Raw genomic sequence first — 18,583 nt, forward strand, 5'->3', positions numbered from 1 at the left:
ACAGATAAAAATATGAGACACGTATTTTTATATGTATTACAACGGGCCCACATGATTATCAAGAGGATGAAACACGCTCTTGAAATAAATTGATTTTTTAATTTCTGAAGTAATACTGTCGAAATGGTAAAAAAATAAAAAAAAGTTTCAAATAAAAGTTTTATATATTTCTATCCCAAATAGCACAAAATATTTATAAAACATTTACTAAATATTTATAATATTTATTTTAATATTTTATAAACATTTATCATAAATATTTAATAAATGTTTTTATAACCGTAGATTGGACTGATCATAAATATTTATCATAAACGTTTCAAAAATATTTATGATAAATATTATGGTAAATGTTTTGAACACGTTTATTAATTATTATGATAAATATTATGATAAATATTTTGAAAATGTTTATTAATTATTATGATAAATATTATGGTAAATATTTTGAAAATATTTATTAATTATTATGATAAAGATTTATAAAATTTTACTTTCTTTATTAAAGGGCATAGCGGAGTAAGCATGTGAAATCTGCCCCCACACCAATTGAGCTCAAATTGGTATCATTAGTTGGCATTTCTGAGATGTAAAACTTTCTAAAATATTATCCTTAAAAATGCATTTTTTAGGGAGTTATGGAAGAGGGAAGTAAAATTTAAAAAATGGTTTTTCTCGAAAACGACTGGACCGATTTTAATGAAAAAAATATATGTTGTAATCATCGTTTAGGTAAATATTAGGAAATTTTGTTTAATTTTTGTGATGAAAGAAAACGGTAAAAAAAAATTTTTGAATTTTTTACGAATTTTTTTTTTCCGTGATACTTTTGAGGTACCACTTTTATATTTACACAAAAGCTTCTCTAAACCCTCTACTTTAACATATTTTTTTTGCAAATTGATTGTACGTGGGGAACATGGTTAAAAATAACAATTATTCGCGCAACGTTGCGCTACGCCGCGCCGACCAGGCGGCCACGGTCCCGAAGCGCGGCTGATTATAAGGTGTAGGAGTGGGGTAGCCGAAGCTCGTCGAATGGACCCGATGTCTGATAAACGCTGGCTGGCGCCTAGCTCAATCCCATTCGACGCTTTCGGCTCACGCAGCGGCAGCAGCGGCTACGCCGATTTTGAAAAAAACATCGCATTGTTGCTTTCTTTGGTTCACATGTGTAGATTTTTTTTCAATAGAAAATGTCTACTCCATTAAAAGTACACTTACAGTGTGCTGGCTGTGACATTAGTTTAAATAAAAGTGGAAGAAAAAAATTAATACTTAATGAAGAAGAAGCGAATTCTTTTCCTAGTTGTTTAAAAAGAACGATATCCATTAATGATATTTTGTGCCACAAGTGTTGGCTTTCTGTTTATAAAAAGGCACTCAAAAGAAATGAGTCTGAATTGGAAATTGATAATCTTCCTTCCTCCAAATTAACTTCTGATTCGACATTCGAAGTTAAGAGGATGCTAAAGTAACAGAAGAACTTCCTCGACGTCGGTCCTACAGATCACTGCAGATTATTTTTCGAGCAAGACCAGGCTATTGCTTTTTGTCCATTGCATAGATCTGTCTTTGTTTTTTGATTATTTCGCCATCTGCGAAAAGTCCAATCAACTACTGTTGACTACCATATTGCTCTGTTTATGACAGTTTAACTTCGCTAAACAAAATACGCATGTGGTAAAAACACATTAAGATATCTTTTTTGTTAGGTGTTTAATCGTAATTTCACGCGGTTAGTGTTACCAAGTGGTATGTATTCTAAAAAATGAGTGAAATCTTTAAATTGCGCTAATTATAAAAAGAATATATTGCTCTTTAAAATAACTGCTGTATTTACTTAAAAATAAACATCTTAAATTTAATTTAACCTAAATGTATTTTTTTCCAAAAAATGTATGAAATCTTTAAATTGCGCCAATTATAAAGAGAATATATTGTTGTTTGAAATAACTACTCTACTACTTTTAACAAATAAAATGCAAGTGATAGTATATTTATTTTTTAAGTAAAAGTACCGCTGCTAGATGTCTAAATATAATCTAAATAAAATATTGTAAAACAGCAGCGCCAATTTTTTGTAGTTTAAAAATTTTTTATTTTAATAAAACATTCTCATTTCTGTTTTCTCTTTAATTCTTTGAGATTAAATGTTACATATTTCATTGAAACTTTTTTAAATTAAGTACATCCACTTAGGTTAGAACAGAAAAATGTTTCAATAAAAATATATAGACAGTATCACTTGAATTTTATTTAAAAAGGAATTAAAGATATCGCTACTTGGGTTTTACTTAAAAAATAAATATACTATCACTTGCATTTTATTTGTTAAAAGTAGTACAGTAGTTATTTCAAACAGCAATATATTCTCTTTATAATTGGCGCAATTTAAAGATTTCATACATTTTTTGGAAAAAAATACATTTAGGTTAGATTAAATTTAAGATATTTATTTTTAAGTAAATACAGCAGTTATTTTAAAGAGCAATATATTCTTTTTATAATTAGCGCAATTTAAAGATTTCACTCATTTTTTAGAATACGTACCACTTGGGTTGGAATAGGAAAACTTTTCAATGAGAATACAAAGTACAAAGTAGTACTACTATTGTTTTGTAGAATTAAAATTAAAGGTAAAATTACCACATGGGTTAGTATGGAAAAATTCTTGTTAAAATACAAAAATAGTACCACTTGGGTTTTTAAGAAAAATTAAAGATAAGGTGCGCACGCACACATATAAATTGGCACCTTTTTTTTACCTTTCTTTGAAAAGGTAATTTTGTACTGATATCACGCGTTTTGTAGTGATAAGCAAAATTTATTTTGTTTGTAATGAAATACATGATTTTAACTTTGCAAGATTGTGAAGATATATACCACTTGGGTTGGAATAAGAAAATTTTTCAATGAGAATACAAAGTATAATGTAGTACTACTTTTGTTTTGTAAAATTAAAGTTAAAAATGAAATTATTGCATGGGTTAGCATGGAAAAATTTTTCTGTTAATTAAAAAAAATTAAAAATAAGGTGCGTGCACACGCATAAATTGACATTTTTTTTTACCTTTCTTTGGAAAAAAAAAAATATATATATATACATGCTTACGTTATTATTTATAACAAAAACCATTACTAAATCTTATTATTAAAAATTCAACATTATCGTTAAGTAGCACATCTTTAGGATCACCAAATTTTAAAAGAATCGATCCCACAATTTAATCTACAATCCTCTATTCCTACCTTTGAATAATAACAGTAAATATCCAATTTCTATAACTTTTAATTTTTATCTTCTATTTTTATACAAGAAATCAAAAGAATAACAATAATAAAAAAAACAATAGAAATTGTAAAGTATTATGATAAAATTAAACATTTCCAACAAGCACCAAATATAATTCTAAGATGTAATGTATGTATATAACATATATAACATAGATCAAGATAATTACGTTACATTAAATTAAACACATACGCTATGTGTTTGCTAAGTTTGAAAATTAAATTTTCGTTATTCGTAATTAGAATTGTAACGCTGGTACTTTCTCGGTGTCGGTTACGGGATTTTAGGTTCAGGACAGGATGCTCGGATGTGCTCGCCGGGTGTCCGGGTTCGTATTCAATGATAACGCCGTGGTTTGGTAGTGAAAACGAAAGAGGTTAAATATATTTGGCTATGCTTTAGTACAAAATGAAACGATACAGATCCGATATTGTTATCGGGTAATACTGAACTACTCGAATAGTATTGCGGCACTTAATTGCGCGGTCGTCGGCCCGCGTGACATCAAGAGATCGGTCACAATATATTCGCGGTACACTTAATATCTAAAACACTTAGGAGTACGTATCTTAGGAACTCCGCGATTGGTAGTACGGCACGGGAGTGCTTAATTGCGCGGTCGTCGGCCCGCGTGAAACTAAGAGAACGGTCACGATGTATTCGCGGCGTACTTACTATTTAAACGGAGCGGATTCCAGAAACTCCGTAACGAACGGACAGGAATTGTGCGCCAAGCGCTCGGAAGTAATGATCGGAGGGCCGCGAAGCGGCTAACTTTTCGTACAGTTAAACGGGCCGCTATTGGCCCGCGCGGCGGACAGTCGCGATACGCGAGTGCGGTCGACGGTAGAGACCTAAGCGGTCTCTCCCTGCGGGGTGTTGTCACCCCGTAGGGAACAGGTTTGCGGAATGAGCCTTAGAACGGTGTCGGGCATCCCCGACGGTGGTGCGGGTCTCGAGAATCCCCGAGAACGGAATTGCGGGACGGACGGTTCCTGTTGGCCGAGAATACCCAGCCGCGGAAACGACGAGTATTCCCGTCGCGGAACGGAGGATGGGATTGGCCGAGTATTCCCAGCCGTTAGGACCGACGAGTATTCCCGTCGCGAGAAAGTTAGAACGAGAATGCCCGTTCCGGGGAAGTGCTTGAGAATGCCCAAGCTAAGGAGCGTCGAGAATACCCGGCGCAGGAGCGGAGTAGGTTTGAGATCGGTGGCTCGGAGTGATCTGATCTCGGCTGCTCGCTGCCGGCTTATATAGCAGTCCGCGCGGTCGTATGTACTAGTCAGCGCGCGTGGTGGGGCCGGCCGGAGTAGGGACGCTTGCCGAGCGCGGCGCGCGGCACGCATGGCAGCGCGTGATCGCGGCATGCTTAGCTGAACGCGCGCGCGTGTTTGCTCTTACGCGTTGCGTTCGGCGGCGGAAAGGCGTAACGTTACAGATTAGAATAGAATATAAGACGCTTTTTCGAGATCTCGAGGATTACCTCGACGTCAACACTCAAATCGCCTTTGCCGCCGCCGTCGCCGTCGTCGTCGTCGTTACCGCGCGTCGTTGTCGTCGTCGTCGTCGTCGTCCTTACCGCGCGTCGTCGTCGATCGCCTCGCAGCCGTCGTCGCCGTCGTCGTCGTCGTTACCGCGCGTCGTTGTCGTCGCCGTCGTCGTCGTCGTCGTTACCGCGCGTCGTTGTCGTCGTCGTCGTCGTCGTCCTTACCGCGCGTCGTCGTCGTCGTCACCGCAGGTCGTCGCCGTCGTCGTCGTCGTTACCGCGCGTCGTTGTCGTCGCCGTCGTCGTCGTCGTCGTTACCGCGCGTCGTCGCCGCCGTCGTCGTCGTCGTCGTCATCGTCGTCGTTATCATCGCCGTTGTCGTCATCGTCGTTACCGCGCGTCCTCGTCGTCGCCGTCGTCGTCGTCGTTACTGCGCGTCGTCGTCTGTCATCGTCGTCGTCGTCGTCGTCGTCGTCGTTACCGCGCGTCATCGCCGTCGCCGTCGCCGTCGTCGTCGTCGTCGTCTGCTCGTCACCAGCGCGTTGTCTGTCGCCGTCGTCGTCGTCGTCGTTACTGCGCGTCGTCCGTCGTCCGTCGTCGTTACCGCGCGTCGTCGCCGTCGTTACCGCGCGTCGTCGCCGTCGCCGTCGTCGTCGTTATCGCGCGTCGTTGTCGTCGTCATTGTTACCGCGCGTCGTCGCCGTCGTCGTCGTCGTTACCGCGCGTCGTCGCCGTCGTCGTCGTTGTCGTCGTTACCGCGCGTCATCGCCGTCGCCGTCGCCGCCGTCGTCGTCGTCGTTACTGCACGTCATTTCCAGTCGTCCACTCTGTCACTATCACCACTTCTACTATTGACACCTCGTGCTGTTTTCGAAAGCGTCCTTGAAGTGTCCTGTCCTCGTCGAGGGATCACGAGGACGTACAATCACCCGGCACTAACGACCGTATACCTAATGCACCGCGTTTTTCGCGACGCGACGTGCCTGATTCGCGAATCTAAAAATAACAGGTTAGGAAAACTGTCATCTTAACTTACCACTACATGTATGTACACATATATAGTGGTAGATGGCCATGATGCTTATGGGTACGGCCATGTTATATCACGTGATAGAACGGCTATAAATGAGCGCCACTCGTTACTCGAGTCGAAAAGGGGTACTGGACAAGATTCGCTTGGCGACGATAATGACGTATCTTACACATGTAAAACATGTATTGGACTTTGCGTCGCGATATCTCCGCTCGTAGGACACGGAGAGAAAAAATGAAAACACTTTTATTATGCAATTCGTCACCAAGCTATCGATTGAGACTACTCAGACCTTGATCGGTTCAGCCGTTACTGAGATCTGATAACTCGTTAATGCTTGAAATCGCTGACTCGCGTAAAAGAGGCGCGGGTCTTTCTTGCTTTGCGTTTTATCTTTTTTTTAAATTGGCACGAGACGCGACCGCGCCTCTTGATTCGTGCATGTTTTCTGAAGTGCGCTCTACTATCATTTTGTACGTACGAGCTACACAACTTCTCTGTTAAAGTAAAGTTAACCTCAGGTGATGGCTATACGAGTGAATTTTTAATGATTTATAAACTTTTGTTCGATTTTTTTGTAAAATTGACTTCAGCGCACTTTCTTTTTACGCGTATTTTAATTCTAAAAAAATTTTTTGTGATTCTGTAACGCCAATTTGAAGATATTTAGTGCACTGTAAATGTCGATAATTCATGGTACTTTAGCATCCTCTTAAGTTAAAATCAAAGGAAACCATGCTTGACGCTAAATATATTGAGATTCAGAGAACAGTTTCTACACATAAATATTGTTGTCTTTGTTCTTCCACAAAAAATCTTATGATAATTCCGGAAAAAGCTCGATGCAGTCATACATTAAGAAAAAAATATATATACCAGTTGGTAATCGATGTTGTCGAAGTCTAATCATCTAATAAAAAAATCGAATTTTTGAAGACGATCTTAATCTTCTGAAGACACACTCTAACACTACAAGTTTTACTGGGTTAGAATTATCCAAAATGATGGAAACTCTTTCTATCAAATGTGATTCACATTACTTGATAAAGTTGGTGAATTCACTCTTTCAGAGAAACAGCTTGATGTCTTTACGGGATAAACTTGGGACAATCTTATTCAAATAAAAGACATGATGATTTCATTGAGAAAAGTAAGTTCCGTTCAATAATTCAAGCTCTGGTTGTATTTCTTTTAAAATTACGTACGGCATACTCTAATAAAATGATAGCTTTCATCTTACAATTGGAAAATGAACAATCAGTTTCAAATTATTCTGCGAGCATAATCAAGTCTTTTGAAAATGACATTTTACCACTTCATTTTGGCTTACATAATGTTAAGAGAAATGATCTCATTCAAAATCATAATACAGAAATAACAAAAAAATTGTTTAATGGTTATGACAACTTATTTTTGATTTGCGATGGTACGTACGCCTGACATCAAAAAAGTACTAACAACGAGTACCAGAGGAAATCTTTCTCAGGGCAAAAGAAAGTTCCCCTCTGTAAACCCTTCACTAACTATACAACTGACGGATATATAGTTGACATGTTCGGACCGTATCTTGCAAATCAAAATGATGCGGAAATCTTGAAGAACATTATTCAAGATCCAAATGGTTTATCTAAATTGTTAATAGAAGGTGATACTTTTGTCCTTGATCGCGGTTTCCGAGATATAGTACATGATTTAAAGAAAAAAAGTTTACAGTTTTAATGCCTGCATTGAAAAGAAAACAAAAACAATTGTCAACAAAGGAGTCTAATCAGTCTCGATTTGTTACTAAAGTTCGCTGGGCAGTTGAATCTGTCCATGGAGTATTGAAACAAAAGTATCGTCTTCTGGATTACAAAATTGACAATAAGTTAATACCAAAAGTTGGAATTTATTTTAGAATTGCATCATTTTTGAACAATACTTTTGGGAAAAGACTACAATCTGATATAGAAATTGCGGGTGAAATTGTACAGAGGATGCATGAGCAAAAAATATGGAAAATACTTTGGCTATTGAGGCCGAAGAAAAAGGATAGTTTCTCCGAAAACTTCTTTTCCAAAATATTACATCTGACGATCTTTTGGATTTTCCGGAACTGATTGAAAGAGATATGAAAATTTTATTTACCGGTTTGTATCAATTTTCTCAAGCCGTGTCGTATTTGGCAGAAATGGTAGACCAAAACGGGAAATTAAACATAGAGTATGTTAAGGATGAAAAAAATGTTCTTAAACTAAAAGTTTCATCTCGACATATTTCGCGTACAACGTACAGATGTTTCGTGAGGTACAAACCAAATAGTATCGGTGTTTCGGATATAACCCAATATGCATGTGAGTGTGCTAATGGTAGACGAACTATTGGTTGTTGCTCACATATTGCTGCAATAATATATTATTTATCACATGCAAGGTATTTGTCAAAAATATTTAAACCAGCAGAAATACTTAGCAATATATTTAAAAAGGATAATTCTATCCCAGTTATTCAAAGTGATAGTGAAGATGATTAATGGTGAGAGGCGAGAGGACTCACCTTAAAAAAGCACCCCAAAAAAGGAGTTTGAAAACGTACTGCAACCTCTTCGTGGTAAACTCCGGGAACTATAAGTTTCATATAGGCTAACTGCACGTTATTAATAGGAATATTATATATTATTACATACTATTACTATAATATGCTGAATAATAAAATCTTTATTTCTATTAATTTTCTTAGCAACTAAACATTGCAATACTACAACAAAGCTAGTATGTAAGTTCCACGACAACGACCGTCGTACGCAGCGGCGAGTCGAGGCAGTGGCCGCCCGGTCGGCGCGGTGTAGCGCAACGTTGCGCGAATAATGGTTATTTTTAACCATGTTCCCCACGTACGATCAATTTGCAAAAAAAATATGTTAAAGTAGAGGGTTTAGAGAAGCTTTTGTGTAAATATAAAAGTGGTACCTTAAAAGTATCACGGAAAAAAAATTCGTAACAAATTCAAAAATTTTTTTTACCGTTTTCTTTCATCACAAAAATTACACAAAATTTCCTAATATTTACCTAAACGATAATTACAACATATATTTTTTTCATTAAAATCGGTCCAGCCGTTTTCGAAAAAAACCACTTTTTAAATTTTACTTTCCCCTTCCATAACTCCCTAAAAAATGCATTTTTAAGGATAATATTTTATGAAGTTTTATATCTCAGAGATGCCAACTAATGATACCAATTTGAGCTCGATTGGTGTGGGGGCAGATTTCACATGCTTACTCCGCTATGCCCTTTATATAAAATCTTTTAGTATTAAAAATCGCATCAGCAAACAATATTTTTTAAATATTTATTGTTGTGTATTTTAAATATTTAAAAAAACATTGTCTGTTGATTGGGAATAGTAGAATCCAAAAATTATGAATTAATTTTAATTTTATTTATTATTTAATATTAGAGTTACGACAGGGAACGTGGCAGAGGGAATGAAAGAATCACTTTGTAGAATGGGATTAATCACTCGTTTAATCCGGAAGCTCGATACAACGCGTGAATAGTAAAAGAAGGCGGGAGCGACGCACGAGACGGACGGAGAGTGAAAGTGCCTGCGCAGCGTAGCATGCGCGTTGGATCGTTAGGACGACTCCTCGTGTGAAGTCTGATCGTAGAGCATGATCAAGTTTCGCCAACACCTCCCCTCGATCGATGATCAGTGAGTCTTCGTGGGAACTCGCTCGAGTCCAGAAATCTCCAAACATCTCACGTGCTTTGGTCTGGGAAGACCTTTGGTTAACATATCGGCAGGCATGTCGACGGTAGAGGCGTGGGCCACCTTCAACAGACCTTGGTTGAGAGTATCACGGATGAAGTGATGACGCATGTCAATGTGCTTGCTCCTGGAGTGGTAGACGGGATTCTGAGCCAGCTTCAACGCCCCAAATTGTCGTTGAATACGGTAACGTTTCCGAGTTCGGAGAATCCGAGTTGTTGCAAGAATTTGCGTAAATAAATGGCCTCTTTGGCGCATTCGGTCAGTCCCATGTACTCCGCTTCGGTAGACGAAAGGGCAACCGTGGGTTGTTTTCTGGAATCCCAGGATATGGGACTGCCGGACAGTTTGAACAAGTAGCCGGTGTATGATCGTCGATCTTCAGGGCAAGCACATTGACATGCGTCATCACTTCATCCGTGATACTCTCAACCAAGGTCTGTTGAAGGTGGCCCACGCCTCTACCGTCGACATGCCTGCCGACATGTTAACCAAAGGTCTTCCCAGACCAAAGCACGTGAGATGTTTGGAGATTTCTGGACTCGAGCGAGTTCCCACGAAGACTCACTGATCATCGATCGAGGGGAGGTGTTGGCGAAACTTGATCACGCTCTACGATCAAGTTTCGCCAACATTTAATAATTACAATATTAATATACGTAGACAATTCTTATCATTCTCGGTTAGACGTTAGCGGAGAAAGGTATTCAAAGGTTTCTTCCACATGTTCTGAGACTTAATTCGTGCGTAGATATTAATAAAAACGCCGCCAGCAGACAAAGTTCTGGCGCCACAACTCTCTTAAATTTATTTTTTTGAGGAATATATATACCCGGCATACACCGCCTATATTTAATGTACTAAACCTCCTCAAGGATTACTAATGGATTATACTCAATTTACTTAAGGGTCTCAAGGGCTTTCAAATCTATTCTATAGATATAGGCCTAGTTTACATCGTGTACTTGATACGCGTATTAAGCATTATATTCGTATCAAATTCGTATTAAATTTTTAGTACTCACGATGTAAACGATGTCGGATCAAATTGGTACGAACGTATCAAGCAAGAGTATCGTACCAAATTAATACGCGTACCAAATGATACAAATGACGATGTAAATACTGAAACGTATTTTGTAGCGGATTAGGCCTATTAAATATAACCTTAATTGTCCGGTCTTATGATAAGTAATCTTATTTGGTCTCTTTGAAACGATAACATATTAAAAAATGTCGTGTAAGAAACGTTAGTACGTTTGATGTAAACGAGCCTGTATTAAAGCATTGGTGCGCACCAAACTTAATACGAGTACCAAAGTTTTAACAATGTAAACTAGGTCAGTGGCCTAGCTTACATTGAGCACTTGATACGCATACTATAACTCGTAACTTTCTATTAAATTTTTTCTATTAAATCTTACTTTTGACGGTGCGTGTATACATGATACATATATTTAATAATCTCGATTCATATTGTACTAGTTTAGTATACTATTTTTTTAATTCATTGCCGAAATTAAGATAATTTAATAGAAAATTACTATAATAGTATACGTATCAAGTACTTGGTGTAAACTAGGACAGTAAAGAGGAACCGATAGTACATACGTACATCGAAACAGTATAAAAAAGAATAAGAAAAGCTACGCAACAATACCACTAATTATTTTATTTGTATTTATCATAAATATTTACATAAATATTTTTGTAAATATTTATTCTTCATTTATCATAAATATTTTGGAAAATATTTAATAAATATTTTAACAATACTTTAGATAAAGATTTTTATAATTTTTTCCGTCATATATATAAAATATTTATAAAATATTTCTATAATATTTATAAAAAATATTTATAATAAACGTTTATTAATATTTATCATATATATTGTGTGCTATCTGGGATGTATTTTATAACGGGAGGGTTCCGATAGCGCACATCCCGATAGCCCACCAACCAAACATCTTGACTTATCTAACCCAACCTACGAAAAATCTCTAGGCATCTGCCATTGTGAGTGGTTTGTGTGCTATCGGGATGTGTGCTATCGGGACCCGCCGTTTTATAACACTTTGTTTAGATTTTAAAAAAATGTCATTTTTCTCGAAATTCTTCTTTTCTAAATTTCTGAAAAATTTAAAATTTATTTTATATTAAAACTTATAGCATATTTAACAACAAATTCAAACATGTATGGTTAAGTTATAGTTCAAAGGCATATTTTTCAGAAATAAACTAAAAATATTTATATCGCTATACACACGCCCCATCCATATCTGCTTTATGGCGTCTATTGTTAATATATTTTTTTTTAATGACTACAAGACTTCGTATTATTATATTTTTATATGTTTTTTAGGTTTAATTTTATTGTCTTTTTATTTTTTATTTATTTATTTATTTACTTATTTATTTTTTATCTATTTACTTTTTATTGCTAAAAATCTATACAATAATAAGGACGCTCAGAATTTAACTGAGCGAAAATAATTGTATCTGCTTATTGTTAAGCCTTTCCAATTTAATATTTAATTTTGATATAACAACAAACTTGTTCAATTGTAAAATATTAAAAAATATCACTTACATGCAAATCACACCTTCCTTCTGACGTATGTAAATCGAGCCATGGAAATATACATACAAGGATAGAAAGAGAAACTAAAATAGCGAATTCGATTGGATGCACTAGTGCGCACCAAGGTCCGTGGATTGGCGTTGGAGGGGAAGGAAGGTCGTTGCATCCACTTCAACGATGTGGAACGAAAATGGCGGCGGCCATACTTTTACTGCACACTCGCTCACTCACACAACTAATAGCTGTAGTACCTTACTATCTACGTACATACACTAACACTGACTCGCTGTCTCGAAAATGGCGGCTATGCAACGACCTTCCTTCCCCTCCAACGCCAATCCACGGACCTTGGTGCGCACTGAGGCTGCGTTCCGAAATTCACTGCCAGTACTGAAAATCTATAATATACGTAACGTGAACTATAGATTTTTAGTACTTGCAGTGTATATCGGAACGCAGCCTGAGTGTGCCCTTTTCTAGGCTGTGTTCCGTTTTTACTGGCAGTACTGAAAATTTATAGTTCACGTCACATATACTATACATTTTCAGTACTGGCAGTTAATATCGGAACACAACCCTAGTGTGTTGTATTCGGTTGGCGTGCACTCCACTGATTCAGAAACTGTGATGTTTTCGATTGATAATGCACTGAAAAGATGCTAGTAAAAACGTGTTCGATTGAATTGCACTACTCTAGTTCAGTGATACTTTTATGTTCGATTGAACGCACTACACTAGTATAGAATGCATTGAACCGCACCAAGATTTTCGGCAGTGCGGTTCAGTGCGTTCCGTACTTATAGTATGGTACCAAATTGATACAACGTATATAATAGCAGGAGATGGCAAAAATATGATAGAAAAAATATTGTTATTAGACAAACTATTAGATAGTTCAAGCAGTTCCAGCGATAAAAAGATAATGACAATATTAATGAAATGTGAAAATATTCAAAAAGTGAAAAATATGATGGAAATTATTAATAAATAATCTGACAAGGAAGTATGCTATACAAAATTTCAACATATTTTAAATATTTGTTATTTTAGATTTAAAACATCTGTTATTAGTTTCAACAACATTTTTGTTTGAAACGAAGCACGTTCGATATATTGAATAATATGTATTTAAATTTGAAAATTTATAATACAACAACAGAACATGGTGGGCGTAAAACAATAAATAGTGATGTACAGCTATTAGCCCTCTTATGGTATGTTTTTTATATATTTATGTAATTAATATGTATATACCTAAGTATTTAATAATATTATATTTACAGGTTTGCAGGAAACAAATGTGTGATACGGGACATTGCATCTAGATTTAATGTAGCAGAATCTACTTTTCATTCTATCATAACAAACGTTATGAAATATTTTAATTATATTGCTCCAAATATGATAAAGATGCCAGATACAGAAAATAGAAAAAAATTAGTTGCTCGTGAATTTGAAGATGTGCGTAGTTTTTTTATGTTTAGAAAAATGCATAACAATTGACTAATAATTTATTAGTGGTAGTAATCAATCGATTAATCAACTAATAATTATCAATATATAGCAATAATTATAGTTCAAGTTACCAGTTGCACTGAGTTGGGTCAGAGTAAATAACTTCACCTAGGTTAGTGTAAATACCCGCACTCAGTTCAGTATAAAAATACACACTCCGAGCAAGTGCGCCTAGTAACAAAAAGTTACCAGCCACTGGAACGGGGCGAGTGCACGCCAATCGAATTCGCTATAACATGTGTGAAACAACGAAGGTAGATCCAGCATACCAACAGGCTGACACTAAATAATTTTACTTGTCACAGTTGGCTGTCTGGTTAATTGTAGCCCTTGCAGAGCAAAAGTGGGCGTGGTTTAGCCGAACTGCACACGCCATGCTATCCCTTCCACCATGGATACGACCATAATCCAAAAGCTAAAGGCTATAGGGCCTCGCACATGAAACGAATAACATAACATAAGCATAACATAAGACCTATGGGCCAATGAGCATCGAGCATAAAGTCACCATATTGATTTATCTAACATTTTCATTGGTCCGTTAGTCTTATGTTGTGCTTATGTTATGTTATGCATTTCATGTGCGAGACCCTTATAACACACACCTTCTATAACCGTAACCATAAGACGTACCGTAAGAATTAGCCAATCACAGTCAAGAATTCAGATTCTTATTTCTTAATTCTCGACTGTGATTGGTTAATTCTTACGGTACGTCTTATGGTTACGGTTATGGAAGGTGTGTGTTATAGCCTTTAAGAACCTCGCACATGAAATGCATAACATAACATAAACATAACATAAGATCGATGGACCAATGAGCATCCAGCATAAAGTCGCCATAATGATTTATATAAGATTCCCATTGGTCCAGAGGCCTTATGCTACGCTTATGCTCTATTATGCATTTCATGTGCGAGACCCTTAAGAGCTGTGTTCAGATTCCCCACCAGGGTGCACCAAGACATGATTATATCCTTGTTTAACATTTGATAAACAACAAAGATAAAATGACATCATGGTGTACCGGGTGAGGAATCTGAACGCAGCCAAAAATGTGAAAGAGGAAGGGCTTACCGCCACGACGCGTAGCAAGAAGGCACAAAATAAGGCGGGAGAATTCAAAGGCTAAGGGCCACTTGCACCAACGCCGATTAACTAATCGCAGATTAAGTGTCAACCATGATTGGTCAATTTTACTTAACGACAAATGCGATTGGTCAATTCCCATAGAAAAATTTAAGTTAATCGGCGATCAAGTTAATCGGCGTTATGCAAGTGGCCCTAAGGCCCAGTTTCACAACTTTGGGTTTAATCCGAGCTTAGTTGAACTACCGTCAAGTTTAACGCCACGGTTAAACTTCTATCGCGTTTCACAACCAGATTTTAACTCTAGGTTACGTAAACCTATAATCTATGCGAAGAAACTTCAACAGACTTATCTTTCTTCTAGAACAAGTAGTGTGATTGGTTGTTACCGAAGAGTAGGGAATGAGATATTACAGGTTCTATACACCAAAGCAAAAAATAATGAACAAATTTAAAAGTTTTAAAGTTTTCTTCTTACATGTTTCCAAATCAGTTTGAACTAAACAATTAAATTCAATTGTTACTGTAAAAATTTACACTTTATTAAGTATATTAAACATTGGAACACTAATTAGAAAAAAATTTCTCATAAAATAAAGAACAACAGATTAGAATAAAAGACAAAATTGAGTTTTGAAAAAAATAAATAAATCTAAAAGACAGCCACTCGAAATAAAAAAAACTGTTCTTTGGAAAAACACATATATGGTCATCGTAATTATAGTATGTAATCTATAAATACTAATTTAATAATATTACAAAACTATTTTTACTGTTCTGTTTCATGAGAAATTTCTTCTTTGATTTCTCTTAAGACTGCAGTAACAGATTCCTTGGTTAAGTGAAATCGAGCATAAAAATCAATGTTATCAAATTCTTCAAAATATGACGGTCGTCTTCTAATTATTCTCGGGCGTCGATTTATTATTTGCACAAAATCTTCATCGTCAGATGACGATAACATATATTCCAGAGCCATATCTTGCAACATAACCTTTTTACAATTCCGTGGAGATATCAGCCATGAAGTACACCCAAGGACTTTGATTCTGTCCATGGGGAAATTTTTCAAACTGAGAAGTCACCACTTTCTACATACTCGCAGTTCATGATTAATAAAACGACTAGAGCTTATTGGTCGTTACGTTAATTATGAACTGTAAGTATGTAGAAAGATAGCGACTTCTCAGTTTGGAAAATTTCCCCATGGACAGAATCAAAGTCCTTGGGTGTACAATACTCGAAAGATTACTGAAAGCAGTGGCGCTGCAGTATTAAACCTCGGTTATCTACCTTAAACGCCCGAATTTCGCCGTTCAACTTTAACCAGTTTAACAACGTTAACCGAGGTTTAAGACAGTTGTGGGACACAATATTTACCGTAAACCAAGTTTAAAGGTTTAAACTCCGGTTAAACTAAGTTGTGAAACTGGCCCTTAGGGCCCTTAGTGGCTGCCTTTTAGATTTATTTATTTTTTTCAAAACTCAATTTTGTCTTTTATTCTAATCTATTGTTTTTTATTTTATGAGAAATTTTTTTCTAATTAGTGTTCCAATGTTTAATGTACTTAATAAAGTGTAAATTTTTACAGTAACAATTGAATTTAATTGTTTAGTTCAAACTGATTTGGAAACATGTAAGAAGAAAACTTTAAAACTTTTAAATTTGTTCATTATTTTTTGCTTTGGTGTATAGAACCTGTAATATCTCATTCCCTACTCTTCGGTAACAACCAATCACACTACTTGTTCTAGAAGAAAGATAAGTCTGTTGAAGTTTCTTTGCATAGATTATAGGTTTACGTAACCTAGAGTTAAAATCTGGTTGTGAAACGCGATAGAAGTTTAACCGTGGCGTTAAACTTGACGGTAGTTCAACTAAGCTCGGATTAAACCCAAAGTTGTGAAACTGGGCCTAAGGGAACAAGATATATAGCGTTTTTCATTGGGAAAACTAGTGCGCACTGAATGTGCACTTGCTACAGGTAATTGGGCGTTTCCGTTGGTACCGTCATCGCGCAAACCGAAACGTCCACTTGCCAGCGGCGAGTGCACACTCAGTGCGCACTAGTTTTCCCAGTGAAAAACGCTATTAAGGGCTGCGTTCAGATTCCCCACCCGAGTGCACCCAGGCACCTAAAGAGCGTTCAGATTCCTTTAGAGTGCCCCTACCGGACATTAGGTGGGTCGTTCACTTTATCACTCTGTCTATCCCGAGAGAGTGGAAAAACCACATGGGTCCTTGAGCCGGGTGAAACGGGTGGGTGACGTAAAGGTGCGTTCCAAAATGTATCGCTATAAAAATTTCTATATATTTGTGATAAAGCTCGTATATTTAAAACAAATTTAAAATAAAAAAATAAATTTAATTTAAAATATTATAGTAAATTAAAATTAAAATGTATAAATATAATAAAGAAAAACGTTAATAACCAAGTAAAGTTTAAACGTTTTGTTTATTATTCTGTTTATGTAATTACAGATTAATAAATATTAATCTTTTATTCTATTAACGTAAGGTTTCTTGGTCTACAGTCTCACAAAACTGTTATATAAATATTTATATTTGAGATTAGTATGTTAAAGATTTTTAGTATTATTAAATATTTTCTGATACTAATAAAATATACTGTTTGTTTTCTGTTCCTGAACTCCCTGAATTAGTGTGCACTTAAAGTGAAATAGATATATATTTGAAAGTTAGTGAAAACAAGAAGGAACGTTCCAGTGCAGTCTAGTGCAGGAATAGAAAACAAGCCTATACATATAATAGATGATATGCGCAATATATATCTTCATCTAATTTGTTAAAATAAAAATTTATTTTCATTGTTTAAATTGATTCTACTAACATTTAATTTTCATCTACTTTAGTTATATTGATAAAAATATTCATAGTAAAATATTTATGTATTATCTTTATCGTTTATCTTAATTTATTATGTAATTTATTCTGAATCTGAGATATTTATGTTACTATTTCTCAGCGTTATTTGCTAAACACACCCAATGTTTGAGAGTGCGTTCAGATTCCATAAACCACTAGGGAGCTTTTCATTAGCTCCGCCCATTTACCCAGTCACCCAGAGATCACTCACCGGGTGGAGAATCTGAACGCAGCCAAGGAATGCAGTTAGGGGATCGATTGTGTATCTTTGTTGACTTTTCTCACTTCTCGTATTTTCATCTCACATGAAAAAAATACGTGCGATTGGCTATGAGCATAGTGAATATGCGATATCCCTATGCATACGTTAGTGAAAATCACAAATGCGAGTGCGAGCAATGGTAGAATATTTGACATAACCTTTAAAAAACGGTGCGTCGCCTCTGAGTTAAATAATCTCCAATAATCTCAAAGTCCCTCCTGTTGACGACGTGAGTCCCGAGTAGAGTCCTATATAAAGAGAGAAGCGACATCGAACCTCCACCACAACCTTCAGTATCCAATTGAGTCTTCCACCGCCATTTTGGGACCGCTTTAAAGGGCCTCGCACATAAAATGCATAACAGAGCATAAACGTAGCATAAAGCCTCTGAACCAATAGGAATCTTATGTAAATTAATATGGCAACTTTATGTTGGATGGTCATTGGTCCATCAGTCTTATGTTGTGTTTATGTTATGTTATGCATTTCATGTGCGAGGCCCTTTAACGTCATCAAACACCATTCATTCTACAAACAGCTGTGGTCACAATATGGCTGCTCGCTTAGCCAATTAAATATCAATCAGATTACCAATCAGAGCTTTGGACATCAATGTCGCTTCTCTCTTTATATAGGACTCTAGTCCGGAGTAAGATACCAATTTAAAAAAAACGGTGCG

The sequence above is a fragment of the Solenopsis invicta genome, chromosome 6 (genome assembly GCF_016802725.1).
Source record: "Solenopsis invicta isolate M01_SB chromosome 6, UNIL_Sinv_3.0, whole genome shotgun sequence".
Lineage (NCBI taxonomy): Eukaryota > Metazoa > Arthropoda > Insecta > Hymenoptera > Formicidae > Solenopsis > Solenopsis invicta.